The sequence below is a fragment of the Helianthus annuus genome, chromosome 9 (genome assembly GCF_002127325.2).
Source record: "Helianthus annuus cultivar XRQ/B chromosome 9, HanXRQr2.0-SUNRISE, whole genome shotgun sequence".
Lineage (NCBI taxonomy): Eukaryota > Viridiplantae > Streptophyta > Magnoliopsida > Asterales > Asteraceae > Helianthus > Helianthus annuus.
In genome coordinates this window covers 18626710-18638542 of record NC_035441.2, presented here as the reverse complement: position 1 = coordinate 18638542, position 11833 = coordinate 18626710, and the positions used below count along the sequence as shown (strand labels likewise).

Here is an 11833-nt window from a genome sequence, read left to right as displayed (position 1 = left end):
TGAAATCTCAAATTCACCCGCCTTAATTACACGAAAACATACGGTAGTAACTCCAAGATTTCAACAATAAGATTTTTGTAATATCTTGGCAAGGAATCGAACTAAATCTCCACGGTATGATTTTTGTAAACAAATAAAGTTATTGTTAACACCTTCCTTGCGATTGATAGCCAGTTTGTTTTTGAACAATTAATGCTGTTGTAAGATTCGAATTTTGTTTAGTGAGTGTTGTTGTTATGTTCTTCATCAGGATACATATTGATATTTTATCTCTTTGGTTGTTGTGTTTATTAGTGTAATACTTTAATCTAACAATGATAACCCTAAATTCGTTTGTTAAACAGTTATGGATTCAAATAATTATTTTTTGTAACGAAATAGAGAGTATCTTCCATGGTGCACAACAGAACAGTCTAAAGATTCTCTCCAGAGAAGAAAGTCTATGTTAAAAAATCGTAGAAACAATAGTGTGGGCCGTCTTATAGGTTCATCTGTAAGTGTTGATACGATTCCATTATCTGATGTTTCAAATACTATGAACAATATTGGAGGTATGTTTTTGTACAATGTATTTTGTATATTTTAATTGATTTGTTTCATTATATTATGTCAAACTTATGTGATATGGTATCATCCTTCATTAAAAGGTGCCCATAAAGTTTGTACAAGTGGTAATAACGCATCTAAGTTAACACCCAATTGCACTGACGTGTTGAGTGAATCATCTTCTAAAAGGATAGGTAGTGTAATGTGCACTCCCGCCAACTTTGGTCGTGGATCTCTCCGGCTGGGCCTGTCACCATCAACTACTCTTGGTAATTCATCAATCCATGAAGTTTGTACAAGTGGTAATAGCGCATCTAAGTTAACACCCAATCGCACTGACGTGTTGAGTGAATCATCTTTCTAAAAGGATAGTTAGTGTAATGTGCACTCCCGCAAAGTTTGATCGAGGATCTCTCCGGCTGGGCCTGTCACCATCAACGACTCTTCGTAATTCATCAATCCATGAAGTTTGTATAAGTGGTAATAGGGCATCTAAGTTAACACCCAATCGCACTGACGTGTTGAGTGAATCATCCTCTAAAAGGATAGGTAGTGTAATGTGCACTCCCCCCAACTTTGATCGAGGATCTCTCGGGCGGGGCCTGTCACCATCAACGACTGTTGGTAATTCATTAATCCTTTTTTAACGACTCATTATCATTTTTATAGCTGCTCATTATGTTTAATTTATAGTTAAATCGACATACCAGGATGAAAATGCTCGTCAAAATTCCGTACATGGTCAGGAAGGTTCATTAGTAGTCCTCTACCTAAATTTGATCTATCTACGACTGCCGATGAAACCAATATATCTTCATTGCGCGTAAAGCAGTGGGCGCCAAATACAACGGACAGAAGTCCATTCTCAAATATTACAAATGGTATGGTTTACACGTTTATTTAAATTTACACAAATATATATATATATATATATATATATATATAATAATATATTATTGACTGATTGTAACATAATCTGCATCCAGTAATGTAAATTGATCCAGTTTGTCCGATATATTTTAGTATTTCATTCTACCTTAAATAATTTGTATCAACCCAAGAAATGGAATGTTTAAACAATCTCTAATGTTTTTTTCTTACCAGTGGAATGTGGTAGGAAAGGGTCCTCTGGGCTTGAAACTCTCCCTGTTATGAATTCTGATATTATGAAGTCTCGAAAGCTACCAAAATCTTCGTTATTAGACAATAATGGTATGTTCCTTCTCATTTCTTATAAATTATAAAATATATATAAATGAGGTTTAAGTGGCGTTTACATGTTCATCTACGGTTCATGGTAATTCTTTTTATCTATGGATATTGTACTGCATAATGCGACAGGCGTTAATGGTCGTTCTCTTAATCAAGGAGAACGGAATGAAAGCTCAAACATCCGTAATGCGTCTCCTAACTGTGATGATTCCATTGCTGATGATATGGCACCCGGTTCTTTGGTTAAAAAGATTGTTGGTGTTGCACGAGATAAATAACCGTTTAGAGATGTATATATTCTTTATGACCTTCACAGCATCGTTTTAACTTCCTGTTGTTTAATTATAAATGATTTTATAATTCTACTATTTTTGGTTGATTTAAATGTATAGAATATGTTGATCATGGGGATGCAATATTTGTATGTTCTAAGTGTCATGCAATGTTATGGAAGGATGAAATGCTTAGGGGGAATCAAGATTCTAAGAAAACCGCTTTTTCTCTTTGTTGTTCTAATGGAGAGATTGAATTGCCTCCGTCACCTGATCCTTCTCAATTACTTCGAAGGATGTATAAAATGGATAATTCCGAGAGTCGCAATTTCATGAATAACAAAGGTCCTTATGTATTTGGATTACAAGGTCAAAACTATCATCGTATGGGTAGTCTACTTCCGGATGATGGCGAAGAACCAAAGTTCTCACAACTTTACATATAAGACTCAGAAAACGAGGAATTGAATCGTCAAAAGGCTGTAAGGTAGATAAACAATACTGTAATTGTTTAACTATGACAAGTTTTATTTTTAATAACACCGTGTTTTTTATAGTGTCGAAACTGGCTTCAAAAGATCAGCAAATTCTTGTCTTGATATTGCAATCATATCCAGTCTTAAGAAAATGTTGGATTCTTGCAATCCACTTGTGAAGTCATTTAGAATGGTAAGAGACTGTTTTAAAGAAAATGATTGGCGAAATGTAAGACTTAAGCTTATTGGTACAAGAGATAAAGATGGTAGAATTTTCAACTTGCCAACCGCATCGGAAGTTGCCGCTTTAGTAATTGGTGATTTTGATGGAGCATTTGATAAAAGGGATGTTATTGTTCAAACAAAGTCTAGTGTTCTTCAAAGAATTAGTGAGCTTCATCCTTCTTATCTAGCATTGCAATATCCACTTATCTTTCCATTTGCTGAAGATGGTTTTAGACTTGGTATTAAGCATAGAGGTGTTTCTCTTGACTGTGATATACTTAGAACCAACACGACAATGAGAGAATTCTTTTGTTACAAAATACAAGATAGAGCTACTGAGTTTTCATTGTTACTTAATGCCCAAAAACTATTCCAACAATTTTTGGTAGATGTGTATACAATGATAGAATCGGCAAGGTTAGAGTATATAAAGGCGCAACAACCAAAACTTCGAAGTCAAACTTTTAAGAATCTAAATCAAAGTGTTCAAAGTGGAGAGACTGATGCTTCAAATTGTGGTAAACGAATATTGTTACCGTCCTCATTTACTGGTGGTTCTCGATATATGATGCAAAAGTATCTTGATGCTAAGGCAATTTGCAAATCTGTTGGATATCCAGATCTGTTCATAACAGTTACATGTAATCAAAATTGGCCTGAGATTTATCGTTGTTTAAATGAAAAAGGGCTAAAACCTCAAGATAGACCGGACATTATCTCAAGGTTATTCAAGATTAAAATCAATCATCTAATACAAGATTTCAAGAGATAAGTTTTTTGGTGAGATACAAGCAGGTAATTGATTGAAAATGTTTAAAATTGTTATTTATATAATTATCTTACTGACAAGGTTTCCTTTTCAATGTTACAGTTATGTACACAATCGAATTTCAGAAACGTGGTTTACCTCATGCTCATATTTGTCTGTTCTTATGTGCTGAGAGCAAGTTTCCGACAGCGAAAGAGATCGATCGTGTAATTAGTGCCGAAATTTCAGACAAAGAAACTGAACCGGAATTGTATGAACTTGTCAAACAGTTTATGATACATGGTCCTTGCGGTACAGATAACCCTAAATGTCCATGCATGGTTAATTTAAAATGTTCTAAAAAATTTCCTAAGAAATATGTACACGAGACTTCCATTGATACCGAAGGATATCCTGTCTACCGTCGTCGTCCTACAGGAAATACAGTCGAAAAAAATCAAGTCACTCTTGATAACAGGTTTGTAGTCCCTTACAATGCACTTCTACTCAAGAGGTACCAATGCCATATAAATGTTGAGTGGTGTAACCAAACGGGCTCTATCAAATATCTGTTCAAATATATTAATAAAGGTCCGGATAGAGTAACTGCTTCTGTTTTCCAAGTCAATAAAACAAATGAAGTTGAACCGATTTCTGGCATTCAGTCAAAGAAAACAAAAGTAGATGAAGTAAAATAATATCTAGATTGTAGGTATATTTCTGCCTGTGAAGCTGCTTGGAGACTATTCAAGTTTGATATACATTATCGATATCCAGCAGTTGAAGTATTATCTATTCATTGTGAAGATGGTCAAAGTATTGTTTATGATGATGATTCAAATCTCTGTGATGTGGTTAGTAACCCCACTGTCAAAATGTCAATGTACATGGAATGGATGAAGTGTAACGAAGTTGATGAATTTGCTAGAACATTGAAGTACATAGATTTCCAAGATATTATGTATGGATACGTAAACTACGAAAGTGGCAGCGAAGAAAAAATCCTTTTGGAGCAGTTGGTAGGATACATTATGTTCCTCCGTCAGTTGGTGACTGTTATTTCTTCGGAATTTTATTGAATCATGTAAAAGGACCAACAAGTTTTGCTGATATTAAAACCGTTGATGGCCAACTTTATGATACATTTAAAATGCATGTTTCCCACGTGGTTTGTTGGATGACGATAAGGAGTATATAATTGCAATGAGAGAAGCAAGCACATGGTCGTCTTTCGATTTTTTGCGGACACTTTTTGTAACGTTACTGTTGTCCAACTCCATTTCTAGGCCTGGATATTTTTGGACAGAAACAAAGAGTCTATTATGTGAAGACATTATATACCAGCAACGAAAGATTACTGGTATTCCATGTAATGATAGAAGTTTATATAATTTGTCAAATTCTTTTCAACTATCATTGAATATTTGAATAATACTATCTAGCACTCGATCTTTTTTGTAATCAATTTTATAGATTTGGATATTCAAGAGAAAGAAATCGAAAACATTTTCTTATCACATATCCAAAAGTTGCTACTTTCTTATGGTAGTACATTAAGTAACTTTGATGATATGCCAAATCTTCCTGACAATTACATTTCTACATTGAATAATCGACTGATAATGAAAGAACTTTGCTATGATCGGGCAACTTTAGAAAAGGAACTTGCTTCTTATTTAAAGTGTTTAATTGTTGAACAGAAAAATGTTTATGAGACCGTTATGAATGCAATTGCAAAAGGTGTTGGAGGTTTATACTTCATATATGGTTATGGCGGTACTGGTAAGACATTCCTTTGGAAAACCTTTGCAGCGGCGTTACGATCGAAAGGAGAAGTGGTTTTAAATGTTGCATCCAGTGGGATTGCATCGCTTCTTTTAGACGGTGGTAGAACGGCCCATTCAAGGTTTGTAATCCCAATAAATATTAACGAAGATTCTATATGTTCCATAGAACCGAATAGTGAGTTAGGCGGCTTAATAAAAGAAACGAAGATGATAATCTAGGATGAAGCTCCAATGACATACAAGCATTGTTTTGAAGCCCTTGATCGGACAATGAGAGATATCGCCCGTTCAAGTAATCCGAGGATGTAAAAACAACCATTTGGAGGAAAGGTTGTTCTGTTGGGCGGTGATTTTAGGCAAATACTTCCAGTCATTCCAAAGGGTACTAGAAGCATGATTGTAAATTCTTCATTGAATTCATCTTATCTATGGCAACATTGTAAGGTACTAAAACTAACTGAAAACATGAGGCTAAAAGTGGGTACCCAACCAAGTAATTTACAAGAAACCAAGGATTTTGCAGAATGGATATTAAAACTCGGTGATGGTTTGCTTGGTGATCAAAATGATGGAAAGGCAGAAATTGAAATTCCTGACGATTTACTTATCAAAGATGAAGTTAATCCTATTGCTTCATTGATTTCATTCACATATTCGGAAATGGATAAATTTTTGGGTGATTTAAACTATTTCCAGCAAAGAGCTATTCTTGCACCCACCAATGAAGTCGTTGATTCAATTAATACACAATTGTTAGACAGTATGCCTGGTGAGGAGAAGGTATATCTCAGTTCAGACACTTTATGTGAATATGAGCAACAGTCCGAACTTAACATGGCATTGTTTCCTCCGGACGTATTAAATAATCTGCGTTTTTCAGGGTTACCTAACCATAAGCTGGTTCTCAAAGTTGGTGCTCCAGTAATGTTACTTAGAAACATTGATCAAGCCAATGGTTTGTGTAACGCCACACGACTACAAGTAACAAAGCTTGGAAAAGTTGTAATAGAAGCAAAGATCATCACAGGAATGAACATAGGTCATCATACTTTGATTACACGATTGAAAATGACTCCTTCCGATAAAAGAATTCCAGTGAAAATTGCTCGTCGACAATTCCCACTATCAGTCTGCTTTGCGATGACGATCAATAAAAGTCAAGGACAATCACTTGAACGTGTCGGATTGTACCTTCCACGTCCGGTTTTCAGTCATGGACAACTATATGTTGCGGTATCTCGAGTAAAAAGCCGGAAGGGTTTGAAGATTTTAATCTGTGACACGAATCAAAAAGTTTGTAAAACTACTACTAATGTGGTCTACAAGGAAGTTCTACAAAATCTGTAATTATGAATGTTGAACAGTGAAAGGTCGCAACCATTAGATCTTTTGATGTATTAAGTAATGTGGTATGATCTTTTGATGTAAAACTAAATAGCATTTTGGACAAAATTCTTTTCATGTATTAAGTAATGTGGTATGATCTTTTGAACATCCTGTGAACATGTTCCTTTTATCTAATAATAATGAATGTTATTTTAGTGTATTGTTCTAAAAAATAGTATACATGTTTAAAAACTGATAGTTTTAACTATTATTAAACAATGAAAGGCAAATAAGGATAACATATATATATATATATATATATATATATATATATATATATATATATATAAAAGACAAGGAATAACTAAGGCAAGTAATAGTTTCTAACAGTAGTCATTAGGAACAACTACATGTTCAATACATAGTTTGCAGTGTTTCAGTAACATATGCACCCTTCGTACCCCCAGGGTCAAAACTACATTGTCAACTATTACAAAAGACTTTTAAGCAAACAAAAAATTACAAACAAAAAACATTGTTTCCATACGTCATAACATTATCCAACGCTCCACAACCATTCAATCGAACAAGAAAATACCTTTTCCCATGACGAACTTAAGGATAAACTCTTCATGAGGAACCATCTTTTTATTCTTCACAAACTGTTTCATATCTTTTATATAAATCCGATTATCAGGAGACTCGATACCAACTCGAACATCCCAAACATTACCAGCAGCATCTACAATCTTTAAACTCCTCTTCCTATCCAAGCCAAGTTTTTTTAGCGAGAGGTTTATGAATGCGCTGTAACAAATAACAAATAATGTTAACAAAGATAGTATTATAATATGGTTAATACATCCTAAGGTCCTGTTAGTACTTTTTGGTTACAGAAACTTACAAAATGATTATCCACACGGAAAACTACTGGTATAGTTTCGTCGTTCGGTGTTACAGGGAGCATATCAGTTTCATTGCCCTTAGTCGCGTCATCCACATCTTCACCATCAGAAATATTGATAACCTCTTCTACGACTTCTTCCTTGATAGCAGCATATAATTCTGGTGGCAACACTAAATCAGCATTCTTGGAGCAATTGAAAATGGACATATCAAAAGTGTGAAGATCAATCATTTCAAACACAAGCAGATGATCAGCACTTATTGAAAACGACCTCTTAATCCGATCCCATCCAGTGGTTATGTAAAGCTGATTGTCAATCACATCCATTCGAACAAACATTTTATGCTTCCCAGGACCTCTAATAAGAACCGGATAGTTTGGAATGGTATCGTCCATCTTGTGATGTACAAATAAACGATTGATATGCTACAATGAGAAAAAAAATATTAGTAATTTCATATACTAAGAACCAATAAATAACAAACCATAACAAATATAATGAATCCAGATTGTGAATAACATACCATAGCATCAGGTTTATCAAAAGCGCCATTCGGTCTTTGTAAAAATAATCTGATGGAGCAAATTCAATATTGTCATAGAAATAAAACATCCAAAAACTTTCTAAAGCTTCTTCATACTGAAATACGAGCCACGATCCAGATTGTAGTTTCAAAGTTTCAACAACGTAATACCATCCATTGTAGAAATAAAAGACGCTTCCTAATTCATATACCTTGACTTCAAACACTTGGCCATTAGTTGTCCGCACTTTGACAAAGCTAACTGGATAGTTAAACTCTTTAATCCACTGTTTATATTTTTTTGGTAAAACCTATGTATAAATAAATTAAAATCAGGAACTGTCTAATATGATATTATATAGAAAACTAACTTCACCATAACTGAGATTAAAATACTAACCAAACATTTCCTTCGGTTGTCGTCCATGTAACAAGCAAATCCATACATCCTTCTAAATTTGAACTATCATAGAAAATACTATGTCAAAAGGTTATTCTATATATTGTAATTAAGTAGAGTATAACTAATAGACTAAACCATTAAAAAATGTACAAAAGTTTTCTATATAATGATAACAATACAAACAAAGACTTGAAAATACAACTGTATCATCTAAACTACCATAGTGCAAACGACGACGAATAATTTCAAACCAGAATTTATAATAATTCGTTAAGACAATTCGACTAAGATTTAATATGATCAATAAGATTGTGGAAGACCAAAACTGATATGAACATACATAACATGTGAAACACCCAAAATATTATAACTCAATCTGTGGAAGACTTAAATTATTTATCTAGTCTTTTTCAATATCAAGAATACCAACTGAAACTATTCTAAACATTGAACAGTGATTTTTAATATCAAGAACACTAACTGAAACTTACAAAATCTTTATACCAACTGAAATTTACAAAATCTTTATACAATATCAAGAACACCAACTGAAACTTACAAAATCTTTATACCTTTTAACATAGCCCTAATTTATCAAATATTACATACATATACTACAATTTAAATTTGTTAAACACAAAAAATCTAAATTTCATCAACAAAACATGTTTAAAACCTATACCTAAACAACATCAATGTCAAGAACAGTTATAATCCTCCGATTAAGTATCACAAATAGACAAAATCTTTAGAATTTACATGTAAATAATCAACAACATTGACTCATACAACGTCAAAAGAAAGCCAAATGATAAGAAATTTTCGATCAAACAAACCAAATATACTAAATTAGTAAAAGATGAAATTGAAGGTGAAGAGAATACTTCGTGGATTCGGCGATGATTATGCGGTATCGATTGATCTCTGTTCGTTATCTTGAATCAAGTCTTATTCCCTCTCAATCGATAGAACTGGTGTAAGGGTTGTGCTGATCTTCAATCGTCGTTGATGATTTTTACAAAACCCAATGCGACTGATTTTGTAATAATCAATTAAAATATTCTTTGTTTCAACATATGGGCATTGGACCAGTTTTAATAAACAGGTGTTGGGCTTGGACCACATTTAATAAATAAGGTTTGGGCTTGGACCAGATTTATAAACAAAGAATATTTGTGTTAGTAAACATGTTTTGTGGTTCGTTATGCTTATCTTGTGTCTAAATTAATCAGCCGACAAGTTGGGAATGACAGAATCCGTAGGGGGTTTTTCGTACTTCCGTTAGATTTACAAATAAACGTTATTAATGTATTCTTAAGTATAATGCGAACGTAAATTCATTAAATAATTTCACATCATATTTTACATTCAATGTTTACGATGTACCCGCGTCCATCGGACGGGTGTCCACCTAGTATCTATATAATGGTACGAGATAAATGAAACCTGGACGAAGAATTACAACTCAGCCCGACGACCTTTAAGATTTAAAGTGGTAACAAACTTTACTTTGATTTATATATTGTATAAATATTTAGGCAAATAATTGGAGAGGCGATCCTATATAATTTTAAAATTTTCAGACGAAAAATCGGAAATTTCTAATCGAAACATTGGAGGGGGCGGGTGCACCTCCGGGCACCTACGCCCCTGCAAGAAAAATACCAAACATAACAATTTAAAACACAATGCAACATATTATGGGCGTGAAACTTAAAACACACTGCTTAACACTTAAAAACACTACTTAACATTCTTGGCATGATGTTTTATGTTTTAAGCCTAGAATTCATTACATTGTATCTTAAATTGTTATGTTTGGTGTTTTTCTTGCCAAAACAACTCAAAATATTATACCCAAATGCAAACCATAATGCCTACATGTCAATTCTTATACCTTCTCACACTTCTCACGAAAAATATCATTTTTAGAATATGTAAGACTATGTACATAATATAAATAAAGACGCATATAAATGTTATCTAAGCTAAGAACAATTAGTGAAACAAGATACAAACAAAAAAGTCTGACAATAGAAACAACATTTTTAAATTCTTATTATTTATAATCTTTTTTACATCCATATCTTAACAATTGAAATAACACCATCAATGGTCCATATCACTAGGTAATTTTTTTAACTTGTTATAATTTATAATCTTGTTACACCTAGACAAATTTTACATCGGACATATTAAGAGAGGTTCTTGGTTCATAAGTAATGCCATGCCTCTTAAATTATCAACGTGATGGTATAAAGTTCGTTAAAAAAAGAATTGTTTAGCAATAAAGTATTCTTTTGGCATTGTGAGTTATAATGAGTCAGTACTGTGACGTACCAAACCGATACCGACCAAACAACATCGGTACTCGTATTCGTTTTATAGTTTACAATCGATGTAAAATACGTGTCGATATTCTTTTGCCGTATTACTTTGTCTGCTGTTATACCGAGTGCCGGTATTCAATGTTTTTAAACCCGGACCGAGCCGGCCGGTCGGACCGGTCTGGCCGGGATCCGGAGACTGTAGCGAGCCAGTTCCTTGGTTTGAGCTGTTTCAATAATGGGCCGGTGGTCGGGCCGGGATCCGGGCGGTCGGGCCAGCGGGTCATAGCGAGGGTTGGGCCGGTCACATTATATTGACTTCATGTTCCTCATTAAAGCTGCAACTAGGTTTTATTCGGACCTGTTTTAGGCGGAGATCTACATCTCGTGTTGATGAATGGCGGTTGGGTAATGGTTGTTCTTGTTGGTGGGTGTTGATGGTGATGAACGGCAGAGGTGGGTGTTGATGGTTGTGATAGTGGCGGATATGAGGTGGGGATGGTGGTGATGGTGCGGGTGTGTGTGTGTGTGCGGGGGGGGGGGGGGGGATGGTGGTGGTGCGGTGGGGACGGTGATGGTGGTGCTGTGTTGTGAAGCTGGAGAGAAAGAAAGAAAAACAAAGCAGGTGTGTTTTGTGTGTTTGCTTGTGTGGTTAGGCCATGTGTAATGGAGCGCTACATAGCGCCATCTCTCACTATAAAGCCCCATAGCGCCCCTGAACACCATTACGGGGGGCGTTATGAGGTAGTTTTTTGATGTCAACGCTATGTTCATAGCGGCGTGAAGGATTTGCAAACCTTTCCCCCCACTCACACACATATATATACATATATATGATGTATAATTGAAGGGGTTATTAATTAATTGAGTAATGATGAGGTAGGGGCTTTATGACTACGGGCTCTGGTGATATAACGCCCCATAAATTCCCTGTGTAACGTGTCACGACACGTGTCGCATAACGCCCACAAAAAGGTTTTATAATTGCACATGGCCTTAGGCTACACGGTATGGGGGACGTCCCCACACCGTCGAGGTCCGGCGCCGCAGCAAACACCATGCCGCCCCCTGCGTCCTGAG

At 34.9% G+C, this 11833-nt stretch overlaps 1 pseudogene; it reads left to right on the top strand.

Annotated features, from left to right (window-relative positions):
- Positions 1–535: 535 nt before the first annotated feature.
- On the top strand, positions 536–6613 carry LOC110875426 (annotated as a pseudogene).
- The last annotated feature ends 5220 nt before the right edge of the window (positions 6614–11833 follow it).